Source organism: Panthera tigris, chromosome E2, assembly GCF_018350195.1.
Source record: "Panthera tigris isolate Pti1 chromosome E2, P.tigris_Pti1_mat1.1, whole genome shotgun sequence".
Taxonomy (NCBI): domain Eukaryota; kingdom Metazoa; phylum Chordata; class Mammalia; order Carnivora; family Felidae; genus Panthera; species Panthera tigris.
Genome location: NC_056674.1, coordinates 21,102,393 through 21,127,510, shown reverse-complemented (window position 1 = coordinate 21,127,510; position 25,118 = coordinate 21,102,393). Strand labels below are relative to the sequence as shown.

The 25,118-nt window shown below is 41.2% G+C and overlaps 1 long non-coding RNA gene across 4 annotated transcripts; it reads right to left on the bottom strand.

The window, feature by feature from the left end:
- Positions 1-4,961: 4,961 nt before the first annotated feature.
- Positions 4,962-22,584, bottom strand: LOC122234340. 4 transcript variants are annotated; one of them, XR_006212108.1, is made up of 7 exons: positions 22,503-22,584; positions 20,782-20,812; positions 19,892-20,120; positions 19,232-19,389; positions 10,676-11,170; positions 9,184-9,232; positions 4,962-5,386 (listed from the first exon to the last, which is right to left on the bottom strand). It is a non-coding gene; the product is annotated as an uncharacterized LOC122234340 (long non-coding RNA). The 4 variants fall into 4 exon arrangements; XR_006212109.1 differs by having other exon boundaries at positions 4,962-5,167; XR_006212107.1 differs by lacking the exons at positions 4,962-5,386; positions 9,184-9,232 and having other exon boundaries at positions 9,665-11,170.
- Positions 22,585-25,118: the final 2,534 nt, after the last annotated feature.

The window sequence follows — 25,118 nt, the reverse complement described above, 5'->3', positions numbered from 1 at the left end:
CAGTGATGTGGGAAGAAACAAAGCCAAGAGTTACAGAAAGTTTCCTTGATCCAACCAGGCCTGAAGGCACAGCCCTGTTTATCACTCAGCCCGACCAAACATAATAGCTCATCAAGTTTTGTCTGTCGGTCCCTTTATGGCAGTCAGAGTAAGTTTTCTGTGGTAGAAAGTGTCCCAGGGGGATTCCACAGAGAAGTCTCTTTTGAGCCTGGACACGAATTACCTACAACACTCCCAAAGATTACCCAGCAAGGTATACCAGAAGCAGGATTCTTAGGAAGCATAAATGAAAATAAATTAAATATATTATATACATAATAAAAAGTTACATGCTTGTGTGTGTATATCTATATCTATATCTATAAGCAAAAATAAACTGAGTCTATACCAAAATTCTGTCTACACCAAATTGAGTCTACACCAAGATTCTGATGAAGCATAAATGCAAATAAATTAAATATATTACATACAATAAAAATTTTATATATATTTGTGTGTGTATATACATATATATGTGTGTATAAGCAAATATATATTATATATATATATATATATATATATATATATAAGCAAAAATAAACTATTGGATCTATACCAAAACAAAAAGCTTCAGCACTGCAAAGGACATAATCAACAAAACTAAAAGACAACCTACTGAGTAAGAGAAGACATTTGCAAATGACATATTCGATAAAAGGTTAGTATCCAAAATATATAAAGAACTTATACAACCCAACCCCCAAAAAACAAACAATCCAGTTAAAAAATGTGCAGAAGACATGAACAAACATTTCTGCAAAGAAGGCATCCACGTGGCCAACAGACACATGAAACGATGCTCATCGCTGATCATCAGGGACATGCAAATCAAAACTACAATTAGCTATCGCCTCATGCCTGTCAGAATGGCGAAAACCAAAAGCACAAGAAACAACAAGTGTTGGCGGGGAAATGGAGAAGAAGGAACCCTGGTGCGCTGTTGGTAGGAACGCAAAGAGGCGCAGCCACCGTGGAAAACAGTATGGAGCTTCCTCAAAAATTTGGAAGTGGAACTACCCTATGATTCCGTAATCATACTACTGGGTATTTACCCCAAAAATACAGAAACACTAATTCAAAGGCATACATGAACCCCTATGTTAATTGCACCATTATTTACAATAGCTAAATAATGGAAATAACCCAGGGTCCAGGTTGGTGGATGGATAAAGATGTGGCATATATATATATATATATATATATAATGGAATTTTATTCACCCATAGAAAAGAATGAAATCTTGCCATTTGCAATGACATGGATGGAGCTAGAGAGTATTACGCTAAATGAAATAAGTCAGTCAGAGAAAGACAAATACCGTACGATTTCTCTCATAAGTGGACGTTAAGAAACACAACAAATGAGCAAAGGGGAAAAAAAGAGAGAAACAAAGAAACAGATTCTTACCTATAGAAAACAAACTGATGGTTACCGGAGGGGGTGGGGCGATGGGTGACATAAGTGACGGGGCCTGAGAAGTGCCCTTGTTATGATATGATGAGCGCTGAGTGCTTCGTGGAAGTGTTGCGTCGCTATTTTCTACACCTGAAACTGATATAACACTGTATGTTAACAATATTGGAATTTTTTTAAGTATATACATTTAGATGAAGAGGTATAAAGGCATGTATTTTAGGCTGAAGATTGTGAATGTATCTGTGCAGTTTGAATCCACCAGATAATTTCTCAGATGTAGCTCCTTCATCTGACTCCTTGCTTCTATTCTCAATAGACACAGGCTTTAATATTCTCTAAGAGGAAGAGAGTGGAGAGGTTACTGCTCTTTTGAGTAGGTCCCCAAACCCACATCATAACTCACTTAAGATGACTGATCGTCTACTTTACCTTTTATTTTTTTTTTTTTTACTATTTTTATTTCTGAGACAGAGAGAGACAGAGCGTGAACAGGGGAGGGGCAGAGAGAGAGAGGGAGACACAGAATCGGAAGCGGGCTCCAGGCTCTGAGCTGTCAGCACAGAGCCCGACGTGGGGCTCGAACTCAGGGAGCGTGAGATCATGACCTGAGCCGAAGTCGGCCGCTTAACCGACCGAGCCACCCAGGTGCCCCTACTTTACCTTTTCAAAAGTCACCTTCAATACGATTTCGTGGCAGGACACAATATAAATACACAAACTATCAATTGCACTCCTATATTCACCATAAACAATTGAAATTTTAAAATAATACATATGGTTGTATTAATAATATCAAATAGACATAAAGATAATTTTAACAAAATATGCGCAAGACCAATAAACAGAACACTGCAAAACATCACTGAGAAATGTAAAGACGTAACAACAGAGAGAGAGAGACCATCTTCCATACCATAGACTCATTTTTAAGATGTCAGTTCTCCCTCAACGGAGCTACAGATGTAATACAGTCCCAATTGAAATCCTAGCATGCTTTTTTTTAAAATTAATAGAAATAGACAAGGTGATGCTAGAATTTATTTATAAAAGCCATGGGCATAAAACAGTCCAAATAATTTTATGAAGAACAAGTATGGAAGTCTTTCAATACTTGATTTCAAAACCCAATACAAAGCAACAGTAATCATATGACCGTGTGAACCAGCACAGGAATAAATGTATAGATTTGATGAAACAGAATAAAGTCTCCAGATATAAACCCATGTATATATGGTAAATTTGTTCTTGACAAAGCGACCACGGTCAGGACACCTGGGTGACTCGATCGGTTAAGCATCTGACTTCAGCTCAGGTCATGATATCGGGGTTGCTGAGTTTGAGCCCCATGTCGGGATCTGTGCTGACAGCTCAGAGCCTGGAGCCTGCTTTGGATTCTGTGACTCCCTCTCTCTCTGCCCCTCACCTTCTCACATTCTGTCTCTCTCCCTCTCTCTCAAAAATAAATAAACATTAAAAAAAAAGGACCAAAGTGATTTATGGGGGAAAGATTGCCTGTAAACAAATGTGATAAAGCAATTGGATATCCATACGGAAAAAAATACCACAGCCCTTAAATTAACTTGATATGGATTATATAGGTAAATGTCAATGTTAAAACTAAAAAGCTTCTAGAAAAAAACATAGGCAAAAATCATTATGGCCTTGGGTTATAAAAAGAATAAAAAACATACAAATTGAAAGAAAATACTGATAAAATGGACTTCACCATAATTAAAATTTTCTGCTCCTCAAAAGACACAATTTAAAAAATGCAAAAGCAAGTCACAGACAGGCAGAAAATATTCCTAATACACAATAAAGGACCGTGTTCAGAATATATAAAGATCTTATATAGCTCAGTGATAATATAGACAAATATCCCAAGAGGAAAATAAGCAAAAGACATGAACAGATACTTTCTAGAGAAGATACACGAATAACCAAATATATATAATTATATATATTTAGTTATGATCATATATATATATATATATATATGAATAACCAATAGGTATGGGGAAAAGCACAACATCATTAGGCAACACAGAAATTAAAATTAAAACCTCATGACATATCACTTCATATACATTAGAATAACTAAAATTAAAAAAGACTGGAAATGCCAAACGTTGGAGAGAGTAGGGAGTAACTGTAACTCTTATACATTGCTGATGAGAATGTAACAGTTACAAAAAATAAACAATTGGGTCTACACCAAATAAAAGGCTTTTCCACAGCAAGGGAAACCGTCAACAAAACAGAAAGGCAGTCTACAGAATGGGAGAAGAGATTTGCAAATAATATACATGATAAGGGGTTAATATCTAAAATGTATAAAGAATTTATACAACCCAATGCCCCCAAATCAACAATAGTATTAAGGATTTAGTGGTCAGAGCACCTGAATAGACATTTTTTCCAAAGGAGACATGCAGATGGCCAACGGACACATGAAAAGATGCTCAACATCACTAATCTCCAGGGAAATGTAAACCAAAGGCACAATGATTTGCCTTACTCCTGTCGGAATGTCTGGAATCAACAAAACGAGAAATAACAAGAAATAATCCTGCTGGTGAGGCTTTGAAAAAAGAAATCCTCATGCACTGTTGGTGGGACTCCAAATTGGTGCAGCCACTGTGGAAAACAGTAGGGAGTTAACTTAAGAAATTAAAAATAGAATCACCATATGATCCAGTGAAACACTAATTTGAAAAGATATACGCTCCCCTATGTTTGTTGCAGCATTAGTTACAACAGCCAAGATAAGAAGCAACCCAAGTGTCCATCAATAGATGACTGGACAAAGAGGATGTAGCATATATGTGCAATGGAATATTACCCAGCCATAAAAAAGAATGAGATCTTGCAACAACGTGGATAGACCTAGCAGGTATACTGCTAAGTGAAATAAGTCAATCAGGGAAAGACAAACACCATATAATTTCACTCATAAGTGGAATTTAAGAAACAAAACGAATGAACAAAGAAAAAGGGACAAACAAAAAAACCCAGATTCCTAAATATAGAGAACAAACTGGTGGTTACCAGAGGGGGGATGGGTGAAACAGATGAAGGGTATCAATAGTACAGTTAATCATAATGACCACTGAGTAAATAATGTATAGCATTGTTGAATCAGTATATTGTACACCTGAAATTAATATATGACATTGTACATTAATTACACTTTAATAAAAATTGGAAATAATAAATAAATAATAAAACTAAATTATTGAAAACATCTAGTACCAGCTGTGAATAAAACAATTCTTTAAGAAAAAAAAAATCATACTTCGAAAATTAAAAAAAAAAAAAAAAGATACAATCTCTTTGGAAAACAGGTCATTTCTTACAAAATGAAACAGACGCCCAGCGTGTAAAACCCAGTATATTTTCCTGAGTGTATTTTACCCAGCATATTAAACATATGCATGACATTTCCAGGCAAAATGGGAACATATGTTTGCGCAAAAAAGTCCCACACAAGTGTTGACAGAGTTTTATTCGTAGTAAAAAAATGTAAACAACTGCAATGTACATCAACAGGTGAACGAACAGACACATTGTGGTATATCCATACAACGGAGGGCCACTCGGTTGATAAAACTGAATGAACTCCTGATCCACACGAAATATGGACAAATCTGAAAATCATTGCCTGAAGTGAGACACAAGGCAGCACACTGTAGGATTCCATTTATAGGACATTCTGGGAGAAGAAGAGAAAGCCGAAGATCAGAATGAGAAGGGTTGATATAAAAGAAACAAGGGCATTTTCTGCAGTGGCGTCAACATTCTTCATCTTGACTGAGGTGACAGTCACACAGCGGCATACATTTGTCAGAGAGTCTGCAACACTGTTCACCGGAAAGGCTGAATTTTGCTGTCTGTAAAGTATACTCAGGAAACCTGAATTTTAAAGAGGAGTCTTAAAAGAAATAAAGGAAACTTGTAAGATTTTTTTAAGGAAAAATGCAAACCTTATGTTTCTGGATAAGAAGACAGAACATTTTAAAGATGCTACTTCTTTCCAAATAATGCACTGAACTTCTGCAGTCCTAAAAAAAATCCTAACAGATCTTTTTTGGGGAGAGAGATGAAGCTTGACGAAATGATTTTAAAATTTATCTGGAAAAATAAATTGCTGATAATGCCAGAAGAAGTTGAGAAAAAGAAAATAATGAGGGGAAACTTCTTTTACCCCACACCCTTGACTAGTAATTTTTGATCTGGAGTGTGTGTGTGTGTGTGTGTGTGTGTGCACGCGCGTGTGCATGTGCCCACGTGTGCAGGTGTGTACATTTATTTTGTTGTGGGTGACAAGTGTGGTTTAAACAAAAGAAAAAGAAACGTTACTAGAACCTTTCAAGAAAGAGAATGCAGTTCAAAAATATAGTGCTGGATTCTTTTTTTTTATTTTCAAAACTTAATATATATTTTTTAAATTTTTCTTAATGTGTATTTATTTTGGAGAGAGAGACAGGCTGCAAGCAGGAGAGGAGCAAAGAGAGGGAGACACAGAATCCGAAGCAGGCTCCAGGCTCTGAGCTGTCAGCACAGAGCCCGACGCGGGGCTCGAACTCGCTGACCTGGACGTCATGACCTGAGCCGCAGTCAGAAGTCTGATGCTTAACAGACTGAACCACCCAGGCGCCCCTCAAAAATTAACATATTTTTAAATTATACATTAAATGAACAGTTTTTATGCATCTGAGAAGAAAAACTGGAGTTACAATTTTTAAAACTCTCTACTCAACTGGATTAAACACTGTGATGTATGTAATGTTTTAAAGGCAGGAAATAAAGACATATCTACTTAGCCTTGGAATGTAGACTAATTTCAAAGAAATGACGGCAAAAAGACAATTCTTTTCAACCTTTGGTCTTTCTGGTTTCTCTGCACACAGGGATGTGCCGGGCATTGCGCTACCGGTTTGAAGGGAGGGTCCACAATATAAAAGTTTGTTTTTAACTCTCTTTATTTGCTCTCTGTGTATAGGTTCCAGCTACAGATAAAACTACAAAGAAAAAAATAGGAGTCTTCTGAAGTCTCGCAACCTGGAAATGACCATTGTTAACCCCTGGAATCATCTTTTCAGTTGCAAGTTTTCTTTATTCATGCACACATATATACACATGGACTTTGCGTAAGTAATTACGGTACATCCGCCCCTCCCTGGCTCGTCTTCTTCGCGACACACCCTCATGTCCACTCCGCCAGGTAACCTCGCATTCACAACCCACAAGTGTCTCCACACTCACAGAATCCTATAAGCGCCTATATGAAGAATTCCTTGCAATCCTATTTACATATTTATGTCTGTTCATATACATGTAATATTTGAAGCATTTTCCTTTGTTTCATTTATAAAAGTGGCATATCTTACACACTTTCCTGCCTTTTATTTTGCTGTTCAGCCATACCCCACTCGAGGCAAGTGTCAAGGGTCACCGAATACAGTTCCAATTCCTTTTTAATCCCAGGCTGCAGTCACACCCACTTTCTTAGCCCGTGCTGGTTGGCAATATCTACTCTGTTTTCCGTTTCTTACCGGTGCAAACAACACTGCAATAAATCTTTGTACATCTGTCTGTCCTTCCATATTGGCCCTTTCAATTCCATGGAGTCCTTCTACGGGAGGATAATTGCGGGGTTGAATGGCATATCTATTTTTAAATGTTGCCAGACTGCCTTCCCAAAAGTTGTAGCACTTCACATTTTCAGCAGCAACAGAGGAGAGTAGCCTATTTCTTATTTCTTCACGCCTACCCATTTTAGTGGATAATAGATCTTTTCTCATTTTTTAATATAAAATCTCATCATTGATGTAAGTTGTATTTCCTTTACTACTGAATTACTTTAAGTACAAAAATAGTAAAACATTTCTGTAAAAATCAACAGTTGCATAGAAGTCACCACTGTAATAATTACATACCTTCTTGAATGTTCTAGCATAGGGTTGTCCAGTGGAAATTTCTGCAATGACGGGAATATTCTACACACTGTGCTATCCGGTATGATAGCCTCTGGTCACATGTGACTAATGAGCGACTGCAATGTGGCTAATGTGAATGAGTGATGGAATTTTTAATTTTATTAACTTAAACTCAAATAGTCAAATGTGACAAGTAGCTACCGTATTAGATAGGACAGTTCTAGAAAATGCAAAATAAGAAGCTAAAATAATTGTAACAAACATTGGAATACATACACTAATTGATCTTTTTGCTGCCTGTACACCTAGACAACTCATAATATTTCAGCTAAAAAAAAAAAAATCTCTTGGGGCACCTGGGTGGCTCAGTCGGTTGAGCGACCGACTTCGGCTCAGGTCGTGATCTCACAGTTTGTGGGTTCGAGCCCCGCATCAGGCTCTGTGCCTTCCGCTTTCAGATTCTGTGTCTCCTTCTCTCTCTGCCCCTCCCCCACTCACGCTTTGTCTCACTCTGTTTCTCAAAAATAAATACAGGAAAAAAAAATTAAAATTAAAAAAAAATCTCTTAGGGCGCCTGGATGGCTCAATCGGTTGTGTTTTGTCTGACTCTTGATTTCGGCTCAGGTCATGACCTTCTGTTTCCTTTCGTTGCAGCTCTGTCTTGACAACACGGGGCCTGTTTGGGATTCTCCTTCTTCCTCGCTCTCTGTCCCTCCCCTCTTCCGCACTCTTTCTCTTTCAAAATATATAAATAAACATTAAAAAAATATATCCTGGGGCGCCTGGGTGGCTCTGTCGGTTGAGCGTCCGACTTCGGCTCAGGTTATGATCTCGCTGTCGTGAGTTCGAGCCCCGCGTCGGGCTCTGTGCTGACCGCTCAGAGCCTGGGGCCTGTTTCAGATTCTGTGTCTCCCTCTCTCTGACCCTCCCCCGTTCATACTCTGTCTCTCTGTCTCAAAAATAAATTTAAAAAATATATATATGTATCCTAAGAGTAATAAGAGACAGTCGTAAGGTAACTATATATAAGCCGAGTGTGCAAAAGTCAGTAGCAACTTTACTTACTACACTAAGCACTTAGACTAGAATTAGATCAAAATTATTCAACTTACAATACAACAAAAATGACAAAACGCTAAAGAATGAGTTACACTGGAAAAGTGTACCATGCTCTTGGATGAGAAAATACATTGTCAAGCATATAAGATATATGTAATATATCATATATATCAGTTTGTGATATTAACGTATATTGACATCAATATGTAAAGTAAGTATCCATATATATGATATATATCAATATAGATATGATATATATTGATATATATGTACCACATATCAATTCTTCTAAAATTAACCTATAACTTACCGCAATTCCAGCGAGAATTCCAAAAGGTTAAAATAATTCCTGAATTTATATGGAAGAATTTGCCTAAAACTTGCTCCAACAATTGAAAAAAGAAAACTGGGAGGAGACTTACCTTTGGACTTACCAGAATCTTCTCAAAAGCCAATGTAATAAAGATCAACATAGTGTTGACTTATGAAAAGACAAATAAATCCATGGAAATTAACTGAAAATTTAGGATTTGATCCTTAGCTACAGGAAGCTTGTATTCAACAAAAATAGAGTTTTATTCAGGTGGAAAAATGGACCATTTACTAAATAAAGCTGGCAACACTGGTTATCAATATGAAACGGAAATTTAAAAGAGTCTCATCCTAGAACCATAGGTAAAAAATGAATTTTAACTAGATAAAAGGATCCACTGAAACAAAGAAATCTTACCAAAAAGTTAGAAAGCTGCTCATACAATCCAGGAGTGAATGTGGTCTTCCTAAGAAAGAGTACAAATGCATTCTTATCTATTTCTTGTATTCTTATTTATTATTATTCTTTTTTATTCTTATTTATTCTTATTCTTTAAAATAAAAAGATAAATTAAAAAACTATTATTTAATTTTTACTCAAAAAGTAAAAGGAGTTACATCTAACCACGTACAAATATAAAACTTTCATTTGGCAAAATGTAAGTCAACATGCAAAATACATAGCTAGAAAATAATATTTTTTTTATTTTTTTTAATGTTTATTTATTTCTGAGACAGAGAGAGACAGAGCGTGAGTAGGGGAGGGGCAGAGAGAGAGGGAGACACAGAATCCGAAGCAGGCTCCAGGCTCTGAGCTGTCAGCACAGAGCCCGACGTGGGGCTCGAACTCAAACTCACAAACCGTGAGATCGTGTCCTGAGCTGAAGTCGGTCGCTCAACCGACTGAGCCACCCAGGCATCCTGAAAACTATCCACCTATCGGCCTCGACGCACACTGGGAGCTCACTCTCTCCAGAAAATCTAACTTCTTCCCCTGGAGCCGGAAGAAAGCCTTTCTCTTTCTGAACTCCTGGTTGCTTCCCTCTAAATACCGCACAGTCGGCCTTCACCTTGGGCAGAGGGCAGCAATGCCAAGATCTCCTCTGCTCCTCAGGGGTGACCATCTCTGTACCCCTCTCATTCCAAACTGTGGCTTCTGACCTTGCCAGGCCACTACACTTCCCTAAGACACGGTTGACAATAGGACACAGAGCCATAGGGGCTGTTGCTCAGGCATCGGTATTTCAAAATGCCCCCAGGTGACTTTGATCCTCAAACCTAGGCATCTTCAGAAAATTACCAACATACTTTGAGACTGGAAACCCACCCTGCCCTCCTCTGACAACGTCCAACGAGGTTCTGCCATGGTCCTTCCGAGTTGCTTAATAAAGTAAGTTTCCTGTAGTTGAATTTGAGCCTCACGATAGCTCAAGTGATGCATTTTACTATGAACACGGTAAGTCACAGAAGTGTACAAAGCCAGCTTGTAATGTACACAGAAGTGTAATTACACAGAAGTGTAATTTCAGGACACTGTGTGTGCAGAGAAACAACTTTCTTTATTTGTCCTTAACTCAACTTAATCCTACCTTGGACCTAAATTCTGAGTCAATGGTTAATTCATGTTCAAACTCAGCTCTCTCAGGGTTTCCCCTTTCTCTTCCTCCCTGGGCATCAGGTTAGAGGGAGACAGGCAGTTTCTTGGCTACGGTTGCCTGTGTGCATGGGCATTTGGTGAGCTGTACATGGCTTTGTTCTCTTCTTCGATAATGTTTCCATTCGCTCAAACGTCAGCAAAGATGGCTGTATCCCCCATGTGGAGGCTGGTGACATGTTCATGATGTTTCAGTACTTTGTGTCCTCTTCTCCCTCACCAGGATCGTGAAACCCCCACAGGTAGCCCAACTCACCCCTGTATGTCTTCTGTGCCTTTCTTGGGGCTCTGGAAAAGTACCTGCTTCCCACACCTCCAGGGAAGAGCAGGAAGCTTGGAGAGCTGCTCCATTGCAGTCAACTCATGCCAGGGTTTGGGCCACTCTGGGCTTCCTGCTTTACAGATCCTGCATGGGAAGTAAGGCCAAGGGATCCTCCGCTCTGAGGTCCCCCAATTTTCCCGGAGGTTCTGTCACCTGTTGAATCCAGAAGAAAGGAATGGCTGGCCCTGTCCCTTCCACACAGCTTGTACCCTCAGCCTGGGGAGAGCGCTCACCTCCTCCCCTTCGGAATGTGGGGGAGGAGGAATCGCCTCTGCCCTTCGAGATCCTTCCAGCCTGACCAAGAATCAAATTGAGATGCGACAGATTAATAGGAGAAAATCAAATTTAGCTTCAGGCACACGGGAAATCCTCACAGACGTGATAGTCAGATGACATGAGGCTTCTCTGAGCTCGAGAGAGAGGCGGGGTCTGGGGATGCAAAGAGGAGAAAAACCATTAGCGGGAAGAGGAGAGATGTTTGGAAAATCAAGGTTTCTCTATCCTGCATATAAGTTTCCTGGATAAATAAGGAACCCTGTTAAAACCCCTTTCCTGGTACAGGAAGGCAATTGAAGAGGAGGAGGAGAGCTTTTTCCTGAACCTGCTGAGTTCTAATTGCATTTAACTCAAAATAATTCTTATGCCGAAGTGGCCCATCTTGGAGCTGCCTGCCCTTGGTCCCTGCAGGACTGAGGGCTGGAGCCCGACAAATTCTCCTTTACATTTATTTTGAGGCCCAAACATTGGCCCTTGGAGTCTCCAAAGCTAAAAAACAACTGCCTGAGGCTGCCTCTGAATTCCTGTTCTGGATGTGTGCGTACGGGTAGGGAGAGGCGAAGGGTCTGTGGGCAATGGGGGATGGGAGAGCTGATGCTTGGCGCTATCGTCCCCTAACAGTGAGATTGTGCGAGTTTCCAAGGACCCAGGGTGAGCAGGTAGAAGAATTGGGACAAGAATTTAGGGCTCCTGACCAGGAGCTAGGAGTCTTTGAGCTGGGCCGCCTCTTCAGTAACTTGTGCCTCTGTCTCCACCTTCCCTCTGGCGAGCCCTCCAGAGTAAGGCATTGCTGACTCTCTCTGTGCCATCAAAACATCTAGGGTAGAAAGGAGGCCTCTCATGCCCCAGGTTGGCATGCTAGGCGAGTCCAGGAGAAAGCGAGCTTCTCCAACCAAGCTTGCTCCCTCTGGGAGCTCAAGCACGCCGCTCAGGACAAGGGCCCCTGGGGGCTCACCACCTCCACCCTGCAGAAAGCCAGCTTGTGATCAGACACACCCCCCACCTTCCCATCCAGAAAGACTGACAGGCCTCACATACTGCATGCTGGCCAGGCGACAGCGAGTGACAGCCGGCTCTGCCAGGAGATCGACTCTGCACGGGGTGGTACTGACTTCTTGCTCTGCCACTCTTCTGCTCCACAGGGCCACCATCGACGGACAGAGTGCATTGTCCTGATCTTGCACATCACTGGGTAGAACTGCCAGGGTCTTAATTATTATCGCTAATGTTTGTGTGTACACAAGGGAGTGCTTTTTGCCTCAACTCACTCATCACAATACAGGTGGCACCAGTGAGGTGGCCCCTAAAAGGCTGGGATCCTGGACTTAGCAGTAACTTTGGGGGCCAGACTGTCAAAAGGCTGAAACTACTTTCTAGAATTTGAAAGTCCCTCAGAAGTATTCACCACACTTAAATTTTCCAGGTGGGAACTGTTCTTTTTTGTTGTTGTTGTATTTATTGTTTTTTTAGATTTTATTTTCCAAAACTTGGGGATGATGATGAGGATGATTTGTTGCTGTTGTTGTTGTTGCTGTGTTTCATTTTTAATGCATACGGTTGCCAGATGCTATTTTAAGCTCTTTACAGCGTTACCTTATTTGTTATAACTTTGTTTAATCCTCTGACAATGACAATTCTATAAGTTTTGTGCTGTTCTCATCTCATACTATTTATGTCATTTCCATTTCTTCAAGGAACTGAGACACAGAGATGATAAATGACTTGCCCAAGGTCATGGCATGCTATCTCCAAGTTTGCATACATGCAATTAAATGCAGCCAGATTGGCTGCAGAGTCTGCACTCTTGATCACTACCTTACGATGTCAGGAGAAGAACATTTATTAATTTAATTAATAAGCAACTGTACACATGGATTGTCAGCAGTGTGCATGTTGGTCCACAGAGGAAAACAAGACACGTAAGGTCTCTGCCTTCGTGGAACCTCTATTCTGGCAAGGAAGATTGAAAATAAAAAAGTGAATAAAAAGAAACAAGATAATTTCAAAGAGTGAGAAGTGTCTAAAAAGATGAAACAAGGTGGTGTGACGGTAACTTCAAGGGAATTCATTTAGATAGAGTGGTTAGGACAGATTTTGCTGAAGAGATGACAAGGAGACCGTCACATGAAAAGTCAAGGAAAGAGTATTCCAGAAAGAGGAACAGCAAATGAAAAGATCCTAAGTTGATAATGAACTTGGCAAGTATGATGACCAAGAACAGATAGATAAAAAATCAGTGGATGAATGGATGGATAAATGGAAGGATGGAAGAACGGATAGAAGAATGGATAGAAGGATGGATGGATGGATGGTTGGATAATAGACAGAATAGGACATGAACTTAGAGTCTCATAGAATCTTCATCCTCCTCTTTCTTCTCTTCATCATCTAAATATCATCACCATGCCATAAAATGAAAAGCAGAGGCAATTATCTAAATATCTATAGCCAAAAGAAACCATTTTCAATAAAGAAGGGTGTAACCATGACCTTACTTAATAATTGGCTGTATTTGGGCTGTGAATGTAGTTCTAATATTCACGTCTCCAAATCAATAGCCAAGGACCACCACAATCTCATAACCTGCACCGTCCATACCCTATAAGAATATTCACTTTCGGCAATTTATGCTAACAGGAAAGAACTCAGGATGGGAGACACAAGAACACAGTGAGTGAAGGGATCTGTGAGCTCTGGGTTGAGGAAGATCCCGTACATGAGTACAGAGTACGGTGCTCTGGGAAAGATGATGAGGAATGTTTTGAACAAACGAATTACTGAATGAGTGGATTTGTTAGTGCTCCTAATTAAGAGACGTCTAAGAAGCAAAGGAAACAAATGTTTCCCTTGTGTTTCTCTTAGAGGTATTCCTGTACTCGTGTAGATTTCTCAAGGGTAGGTAAAAACCCTTAATGTGTGCATGAAGGCTCGTATCAGATTACCTTCTCAAAGCAAACCTGGCAAATTTTCTATTTCAAGGAGTCAATAAATTTCTCCCTCTACCCCACATTTGAAAATTAAACAATACACTTTTAAATTCCATGGGTCAAAGAGGAAGTCTTAAAGAGAAATTTACAATACATAAAATTGAATAAAAATTAAAATATAACATATCAAAATACATGGTATGCAGTTCAAGCAATGCTGAGAGAGAAATTTACTGCACTAAATTACTTTAGAAAAGAAATAAAGTCTCATGTCAAAGTTCCTACCTCAAGAAAACTGAAAAGGAAGAGTAAACACAAAGCAAAAAAAAAAAAAAAAAAAAAAAAAAAAAAAAAAGGAAGAAATAACAAAGATCAGAGCAGACATCAATGAAATTAAAAACAGGAAACAAGAGAAAAAAGCAATAAAATGATATGCTATTTCTTTTAAAAAATTTAATGATGGGGCACCTGGGTGGCTCATTTGGTTGAGCATCCAACTTTGGTTCAGGTCATGATCTCAGGATTCGTGAGTTTGAGCCCCACCTCAGGCTCTGTGCTGACAGCTCAGAGCCTGGAGCCTGTTTCAGATTCTGTGTCTCCCTCTATGTCTCTCCTCAGTTTTCAGTCTCTCTTTCTCTCTCTCTCTCAAAAATAAATAAACATTAAAATATTTTTTTTATTTTAATGATAAACCTCTGTCAAGACTGACCAACATAAAATGTGAGAAAACACAAATCATCAATATCAGGAATGAAATGGGATAGTACAACAGGTCCTACAGTCACTAAAAGAACAAGTGGAATACTGTGAACAAGTGTACACCCATAGATTTACAACTTAGGAGAAATGGACTGACGGATTCCTTAAAAACCACAAACTACCAAAACCAAGATGAAACCACCCAGTGGAAACCACCCAAGATAAACCAGCCAGTCCTCAAACTATTGAATAGATTGAATTTTTCACCATAAATCTCCTGAAAAAAGAAATGGTTGGTTTACTGGAAAGTTCTACCAAATATTTAAAGAAGAATTAACAGAAATTTTATGCAATCTTTCCCAGAAAATAGAAAAGGAGGAAATGCTTCTTTTTTTAATGTTTATTCATTTATTTTGAGAGAGAGATAGGAGAGGGGCAGAGAGAGAGGGAGAGAGAGAGAATCCCAAGCAGGCTCCACACTGTCCGTGCAGAGCCCAATGTGGGACCCGAGCCCACCAACTGTGCCCAAACCCAGGAACCGTGAGATCATGACCTGAGCTGAAACCAAGAGTCAGGTGTTTAACCAACTGAGCCACCCAGGCTCCCCAAGGAGGAAACACTTCTAAACTCATTTTATGAGCTTAGTACTACCTTCATACCAAAAACGCTCCAATACAGTACAAAATAAGACAGCAATGAACAAATCACTATCTCTTATGAATTTAGAAACAAAAATCTTAGACAAAATACTAGCAAATAACCCCAGCAGTATAAAAAAACAGAACTAGGTGACATGATCCACCTGGATTTCTTTTAGATACACTATGTGGGTTCAACGTACAAAAATCAATCAACATAATCTACCGTCTGAACACGCTAAAGAGAAGAATCACATGATCATATCAATTGACACAGACAGGCATTTGACAAGATCCAACACGCATCCGTGATGCAAATTCTCAGCCAAATGGGAGCAAGAGACTGTCCTCAGTCTCAAAATAGGCACTCACCTGCAGGTAAGTGAGCACCATGCCGATAGTGAAGGATGGACCACCTTCCATCTATGGCCGGAACATTGGAATACATACACTAATTTATCTTTTTGCTGCCTGTATACCTAGACAACTCATAATATTTCAGCTAAAAAAAAAAATCTCTTGGGGCACCTGGGTGGCTCAGTCGGTTGAGCGTCCGACTTCGGCTCAGGTCGTGATCTCACAGTTTGTGGGTTCGAGCCCTGCATTGGGCTCTGTGCTGACAGCTCGGAGCCTGGAGTCTGCTTCAGATCCTGTGTCTCCTCTCTCTCTCTGCCCTTCCTCCACTCATTCTCTGTCTCTCAAAAATGAATAAAAATGTAAAAAAAAAATTTTTTTTTAAAAGATGTGAGGAGGTGTGCCGTGTCTGTGCACTGGAAGACTAACCATAGCAAAGATGACAATGTCCCCCAAATTGATTTTTTTCCTTAAAAAAAAAAGGCACATATGCAACTAATCTTTGACAAAGCTGGAAAGAATATCCAATGTAATAAAAACAGTCTCTTCAGCAAGTGGTGCTGGGAAAACTGGACAGCAGCATGCAGAAAAATGAATCTGGACCACTCTCTTATACCATACACAAAAATGAACTCGAAATGGATGAAAGACCTAAACCTATGACAGGAAGCCATCAAAATCCTCAAAGAGAAAGCAGGCAAAAACCTCTTTGACCTTGGCCGCACCAACTTCTTACTCAACACGTCTTTGGAGGCAAGGGAAACAAAAGCAAAAATGAACTATTGGGACCTCATCAAAATAAAAACTTCTGCACAAGAAGGAAACAATCAGCAAAACTAAAAGGCAACTGACAGAATGGGAGAAGATATTTGCAAGTGACATATCAGATAAAGGGTTAGTATCCAAAATCTATAAAGAACTTATCAAACTCAACACCCAAAAAACAAGTAATCCAGTGAAGAAATGGGCAAAAGACATGAATAGACACTTCTCCAAAGAAGACATCCGGATGGCCAACCAACACATGAAAAAATGCTCCACGTCCGTCACTCATCATCAGGGAAATACAAATCAAAACCACAATGAGATACCACCTCATGCCTGTCAGAATGGCTAACATTAACATCTCAGGCAACAACAGATGTTGGCAAGGATGTGGAGAAAGAGGATCTCTTTTGCATTGCTGGTGGGAAGGTAAGCTGGTATAGCCATTCTGGAAAACAGTATGGAGGTTCCTCAAAAAATTAAAAACAGAACTACCCTACGATCCAGCAATCACACTACTAGGTATTTACCCAAGGGATACAGGTATGCTGTTTCGAAGGGACATGTGCACCCCCATGTTTATAGCAGCACTATCAACAATAGCCAAAGTATGAAAAGAGCCCAAATGTCCATCGATGGATGAATGGATAAAGAAGATGTGGTGTATATATACAATGGATATTACTCAGCAATCAAAAAGAATGAAATCTTCCCATTTGCAACTACCTGGATGGAACTGGAGGATGTTATGCTAAGCAAAATTAGTCAGTCACAGAAAGACAAATATCATACGACTTCACTTGTATGAGGACTTTAAGAGACAAAACAGATGAACATAAAGGAAGGGAAGCAAAAATAACATAAAAACAGGGAGGGGGACAAAACATAAGGGACTCTTAAATATGGAGAACAAACAGAGTTACTGGAGAGGTTGTGGGAGGGATGGGCTAAATGGGTGAGGGGCACTAAGGAATCTACTCCTGAAATCACTGTTTCACTAGATGCTAACTTGGATGTAAATTTAAAAAATTGATTAAAAAAATTTTTTTGATTAATCTTTAAAAAAAAGCACATATGAGCAAAGTATTTGAATGGACACTTCACCAAAGAAAACATATAAGTGGCATAAAAACATGGGAGAAATGTTCACTATTGTTAATCATCAGAGAAATGTAAATTAAAACCACAATGAGAAGGCACTGCACCCCTATTAAAATGGCTAACACAAAAGAAAAAAAAAGCAATCAAATGCCAGCCAAATGGTGAAATCACTGGAACCCCCATAAATTGCTGCTTGGCGTATAAGATGGCATGGCCATCTTGGAAATAATTTAACATTTCTCCTAAATTCAAAGATGCATGTATTCCACAATCCAGCGATCCCATCCCTGGATATTTATGTGTTTGTAAAGCAACCTTTCTGTGAATGTTTATAGCAAATTTGCTTATAATTTCATAAAACTGGAAATAATATGGATGTCCATCAATTTGTGAATGGATAAGTTATACATCTGTACAACAGAATGCTCTTCATCCGTGAAAAAAGAATAAGCCGTCGACAGACAAGAAACGCGAGCTAGACATCCATACGTCTGAAACCGGCATAGTGTTGGATGTCGATCATAGCTCAATTAAAAACTAATTAATTAATTAATAATTTTCAAAGTAGCAAGTAAAAAAAAAAAAGAAACAGCTGAATCTCAAACACACGACGATACGCATTTCCGGTGAAAAAAGCTGGAAACAAAAGACTGCCTTCTGCATGATTCATTCTGCGTAAAATTTTTAGAAAAGGTAAAATTATAGGAACAGAAAACCAAACAGTGGTTGCTGGTGTTTAAGGCTGGGAAGGGGAATGGCTTTCAAGAGACACAAGGGAACTTTTAGGGGGCGATGTAAATGTTCTGTATTACGACTAAGGAGGTAAATGTATACGTGACTGTATTCATCTACCAAAACTCATTAAAGTTGGCTCTTACATCTGATAAATTATAAATTTAATTCAATTTAAGGTAAATTACAGTTCACTAAAGCTGATCTATAATTTACAATTTACATAAAATGAAGACAAAGAACTTTTAGAAAATCTGTACACACCAACACCAAGTTGGGAACCGAGAAAATGGTGCACAAAATGGACAATTTGATAAGGGGCAAGCAGGGGAACGTTCTGGAGTCACACGGGCCTTCGTGGGCCAAAGCAAGCGTTCATCAGCATTGTGCTCCAGCCGGGGTTCCAGGGATCCAGGATGCCTGAATCACTGGAGGGACTCTCAGAATCAGAATCTCCAGACTCCAGGCCCTAGACCGACTGTCGTTTGGGGACGTTCACCAGGCGATTCTACAGTCTGGTCCTGAACAGAATCAGCTCACACTGTGCAAGGACTCATGCATGGCACCCTTTAACCCAAATCCACTTAATGATCTGGTGCTAAAACTGCTGGATGAAACATTCAGTGCTTGGGAATTATATATGTATATTTAAAGTAGGCTTCACGCCCATTGCAGGGCACAATATGGAGCTTGAACTCATGACCCTGAGATCAGGGCCTGAGCTGAGATCAAGAATCGGATGCTTAACCAACTGAGCCATCCAGGCGCTCCACAGTGCTTGGGAATTTCACGTGCCATGGCGAGAGGGCTGCCCAGGGCGTCTGAGGACGTGGATGAAGATTGTTGGTGGGGCAGGGGGTCAGCCTACAGGAAGTCCATGGCACCCAGACTAACCATGATCCTCAGCGCACAGGTGCTCTTTGCTCAGAAAGGCTATCTCTGAACACGGAGGAGGTGTCAGAAAACATGTTTTCTTAGAGGGTGACTTACTGACATACCAGTTGTTGTGTTTCTCTTTTTTCCCTTGGTTGCAAATAGACGTTTCCAAAGCAGAAGCCCTGGATGTGTTCCTGACTCTTGCTAGCGGGGCTGCTGGTTATGAGCCATCTGCACGCTGTGCACATGTCCACCCAGCTCTCCCAACAGGGGGCTTTGCCTGATGGGAGAAGTTACATAAAACATTTGGAAGTTAGAACAGCGAACATTCTTTCAGACACAAATAACCGCTATTAGGACAGTCTTTCTCTGAAATAGCTCGATGTCCTCAAAAGTATTGTTACCACCGTAAAACCTGCATCCTTCCTTCGCCACTGCTCTTCCAGACGATGCTAAAGAGTTCACAGAAAAGTTGTAAGCAGAAACTCAGTTTGTGACCATTTGCTAATAGCTGCTCTGTACTGGAACCGATCCTACCGGAAACAGTGGCTCCTCGGAACGTACATATGTTAGCCGTGCCTGTGGCAGTGATCTCAATCCTTCTTGCTTGTCGGAACCATCTGGAAGCCCTCACCAGAGAGGCGCAGATTTCATTGTTCTGACATGACACCAGGCACAACCATTTTTTTTTTTTAAGATACACATTTCCTTATATGCCTCCGGAACTGAGGACCACTGGCCTAGAGATACGAAACAAGGTGAAAAGTATTAAAGAAGCAAACCTTATCGAGCACTTATGATGTGTCAGGCACGACGGTTGAAGGTTGAGGGTTTTCCCACGGCGGAATCCTAAGACCTTATGTTCTCTGGCTGGGACTGCGAGCAGACAGAAGATGAAGCCCTTGTGAAAACCACGTGTGCACACACTTCTTTAGGAAGGAGCCGAACTCCTCTATTTGATTCAAGCAAGACCGCAGCTCTCAACGCAACCTGCAACAGCAGCGAGTAAATCTGCAAGCGACAGGGGAGGATCAGCGACAGGGAGAGACGTGAGCCCAGAGATTGTACATTAAAGAAATCTCTGCAATGCCAGGATATTGACAAAGGTACATGCTGATAGCCAAGGAGCATGTAAGGATTTTAATACCACATTTCCAGTTATGGCTAGAGAAGCGTAATTAGGTACTAAATTACAATGTTAATATTCATTTGAACAAATAAGTTCTTGTAGTAGTAGCATCAGGGCCCTGGGAGGGCAGCAGAGGAGTTGATTAAACGGGCAGAGAGTTTCTTTGAACAAGTTTCGTCCTGGGCTCTGCGAGGTCAGCTGCCAGCAAAGTCTTCAGAGGTCAAGACGTGGACCGTGAACGCTGGCCTTTCTTCTTTTGTAGCTCTACTCAAGGGATTCAGAACCAAGCAAGGAAATATACGAGGCATTACAATTCCGGCTGGTAACACAGGCTACAAAGGAGTGGGGAAAGGGACGCCCCCCCCCCCCCCCAGGAGAAGGGCGTGCTGAGCAGGGCCATCCAGAGCCAAGTACTGGGTTCCACTCAGAGCACAATTCTTCTAGCACAAATAGAAGGAGAGGGTCTTGCTGAGGTGTCCTATTACGGTTGACTTATCTATTTATACCTCCAGTTGATCCAAAAGAGTCTGAGGTGGGGCTTACCTGTCATCTGCAAGAAAATTAAAGTGGCTTCCTAAAAGGGGCAAACACAAATTGAAGTAATGAGAAGGGAGGCAGAGGGAGGGGGGTGAAGAGAGAAAGAGAAAGGAAACGCACGCACGCACGCCCGCCCGCCCGCAACTACACATTCTAGTGCCTTCTGAAGTCCAAATCTTAAAAAGGAGCACAGCTCCCCCTTTGCCCATCTCCCCAGGACTCTGTTGTCTTCCTACCCAATTTCTCTGGGCTTCACACAAAAGGTAAGATCCCAGATTGAGCCATCCTAATTAGCCGGGGCCCTCTCCAGTACGTAACAGAAGCAAATCTGTCACCAGCCGTGGAAAACAACGGTCCTCAGCTCCCCCAAACCCCAAAACGCATAAGCTCAGCATTTTAACTGGCTGGGGTAAGAGCCATTATTTTCATTAATGGAGCTCATTTTTATTTTATTGGGCTTTTTTACTATCAGATTAAAAGCATGTTTTTATTGTAGTTTTTTTTCTAATGCAATCTTGGATGAGGTGCTCAGAATGAATGGAATAGTTATTGTTTTAATTATTTTTTCATTTTGTGTTTTTATTTCGTTTGTTCCTTTTATTTACTACTCTTAAGTTTGCCGTAATAACGCGGACGCAGGGTGCTTGGAGGCCTCCAGTCAGCACCCTGCGGTGGTTTGCATCAGCTAAGGGCCAGGGAACAGGAAAAGCACCAGCACACGGATGCTTTCGGAACCCAGGGCCAGCACAGCCCCACAGCTCAACCGCACTGACACGCACAGCACATGGGCAGAGCCAAGGGCATGGGCCCCTCGGGGCCGAGAGGAGAAACGCAAGGTGTCATTCCAGGTCACTTCTGCTCCTGCTTCTGTGCTAAGGCACCCTGGCTCCCTAGGGGAACAAAGGGTGGGAAGGAGTCTCAAGATAGATAACCACGGGGCATGTTACCCGCTCCCAGCCTCGGACCGATGCCGAGGTCCACATGGGATCCTGCAACAACCCACAAGCTATTAACACGCAGAGACACTCAGCTGCACCCGGACCCTTCTTCCCTGCCCATGAATTGGGGGGGGAGGGGGGCGAGGAGGGAAGGAAACGATGCCTTTCCAGAAAGTCCAGATGTCTCTGCAACCTGGTAGGCTTGGACAGGGCAGGATTTCTAGATTCCTACTTAGCACTAGAAGTTGAGCGTGTGGGTTGTCTGTACAGGGACAGGCTGCAGAAGTGCTGGGCACGTAAATGCCGATGACTGCTGATGAAGGGCTCCTTTGGGCCACTTATATGCCAATACTCTTGATCTCTCTGGATCTGATTGAAGAAAGCATCCACCCTCTAGACAGAGGCCCAGGCCTGTGCTTGGGTTTGCCAAGGGCCCTCACTTGGCCTGCGGCCTCACACTTCCTTCCCTTTACTGATTCCCTTTGCCTGCCTGGCCCCCATTCCCAGGCTGGTCCCCACAGTATGCTCTAGGTCCCCAACCTGTCTGGCCTGTGAAGTTAAATCTAGCAAAGCTCCAAAGATCATGGTAGTGCCCCCCTCAAAGGGCTCCCCGTCACATTCACAATAAAATCCAAACTCCTTGGCAGACCCCACGAGGCCACTGCAATCTGCCCCGTCCTGTCCTCTGGGCTCATCTGCCCCATCTCTGCCCCCACTGACCTCACTCCAGCCACACCAGCCACCCCTGAAGGAGCCTGGGCCGCTCCCTACGTGGAGGTCCCCCCATACCTTTGCGTGACTCTATTCCTAGAGGGGATTCCTGGAGAGGCCACCTGTTCACCCTCTACCTCCCCCCATGGCTCTCTGTGTCCTCACCTGCTTTCATTTTCACTCTGACACCTGTCACTGCTGACCTTACATCACTTAGGTTTTTGCTGACCTCACAAAAGGGATAAAAGTGAGAGAAACTGCTACATCCCCAGGCCAGCACAACAGCCCTGGGGCAGGTGGTCAAGAAGGTTTTGGTGGAAGATGCTTCGGACTCTCTTTATACTGTTGTATCCCCAGCACAGAGAAAGTTGTGGGCATACAGTAGATAGTCAATAAATGCTTGTTGCCTAGGAGGAAATGCGTGAAAAAAAAAGTCAATGCCCAGAAGTGCCTGATGCATGACTGGTTTATTGCCATTTAAGTCCCAGTGGATGAATCAGGAATTTCCAGAGTCAAGGTGAACTCAGGACTCAGCTCTTTCCTTCCAGCCCTCCTGAAACCAACAGAATACTGCTGAGAGAGACCACTTTATTTTGTGTCTAAACAAAGGGAAGGTATATGATGCTTTAAAAATCCACAAATGTTCACTTTTTAATAAATGTTGAATCATTAACTTTATTTATTGTCTCCTTTGATTCATATAGGTCATTTCTCAAAACATGTTCTACGGATGGATAAAGGGGATATGATACACACACACACACACACACACACGCACACAATGAAATATTACTCAGCCATAAAAATGAATGAAACCTTGCCATTTGCAACAACATGGATAGACCTGGAAGGCATAATGCTAAGTGAGAAAAGTCAGGTGGAGAATGACAAATGCCATATGATTTCACTTGTATGTGGAATCTAAAAACACAAAGCAAACAAACAAAGAAAATGCAGAGGTAGACCATAAAGACAGAAAACAACGCGGTGGTAGCCAGAGGGAAGGGAGAGGGGGATGGGCAAAATGGGTGAAGGGATTGAGAGATACAGGCTTCCATTTCCGGAATGAATAAGTCACAGAGGTGAAAGGCACAGCATAGGGAAAGGTCAATGGTATCGTAATAGTGTTGCATGGTGACAGATCGTAGCTATAGTTGTGGTAAGCATAGACTTGTCCAAGCATTACGTTGTTACTAATGTAACAGTGGGTATCAACTTATTTTTAAATAAAAAATAAATAAAATAAACAAATAAATAAAGGTCGATCCATAGTAAAAATAAGAAGAATCAGGTCTTATCCGAGGATATGCCATTCATTTTTCAACTACTTTTTAGAAACAGAAAAATGAAATATGAAAAAAATAACTGAACGAAAATATTGGGGTAGCAGGAATGAGACGGAAAAAATGGATACAAAACCTTTTGCTGTGACCTTTTTTATATCATTTTATCTTTGAACTCTATCTATTACAATCATATAACTTCGAAGTGATATATATCATAATAATCAAAGATAATTTAAAGAAATTTTAAAGAAATTTAAAAGTGGTGATAACGACACAGAATCTGGAGCACAGTTGCACAAAATCCCAGCACTGAATTCTAGAAACAAATTCCATTTAACAAAAGATGCCGTTCCCTTAAGGGGAGTGAACACTGCATCTAAGGAACTATTTGTTCCTAAAGACAATTTGGAAGGAGCTCTCCTGCCTTGGAAAGAATTCCCAGATTTAAGTTATGTAAACAAAAGAAGTCCATTTATCATGACCCACACTCAGGTGCCAGGGCTCTGTGGCATTCTGAGCACGAGCCATGAAGTCGCCGGCTCTGTGGGCTGGAAAGCTGTCCTTCCGTGATGCACATGGGAATCCCATAGCAAATACAATTATATTTGCCTGAGAATTTTGGAACAAAATGGGGCCCGTCAGGCCAGGGGTTCTTGATTTAAGTTAGGCAGGCTTTAGTTGGTTACTTTTGCCATTTGGCACAACCTTAATTGTATAAAGTGCTACAGGCTGGGGCACCTGGGTGGCTCAGTCGGTTAACTGTCCAACATCTAACTTCGGGTCAGGTCATGATCTCATGGTTCTTGAGTTCAAGCCCTGCATTGACACGGCAGGGCTCCACACACTGAGTCCTGAGCACTGTCGGTGTGGAGCCCACTTGGGACTCTCTCTCTCTCTCTCTCTCTCTCTCTCTCCCCCTCTCTCTCTGCCTTGTCCCCACTTGTGCGCATGCATGCGCATTCTCTCTCTCAAAATCAATAGAAATTAAATAAAGAAAGAAAGAAGTAAATAAATAAAGAGTGTTGCAGGAGATGACAAAGTTGTGGGTCATACATTTATGAAAAGATAATATTCAGCACTCACACACAACTGTGTGTCATTTTCCTGGCACGATGTGGAATACAGGTTGGGACATGCAGTTCGATCCCTAGTTTGAGCTGTGTGCAGGCTTCTGCGTCAGCTCGTAGGAAATAACACACTCCTACTAATTGTTCTTACAGAGTAAATGTAAACTCTACAAGTTATATAATTAAATATTATATGAATGCAATCATAGAAAAGCCAATGGCCAACGCTTCTCTCTACCAAACACCATTCTAAGCCCTTTACAAGTATTGTCTTGCTTCATCCTTATACCCAGGGCATGAGGCCGTACGATCTTCTCTCATTTCAAATGAGGGGGGTGGGA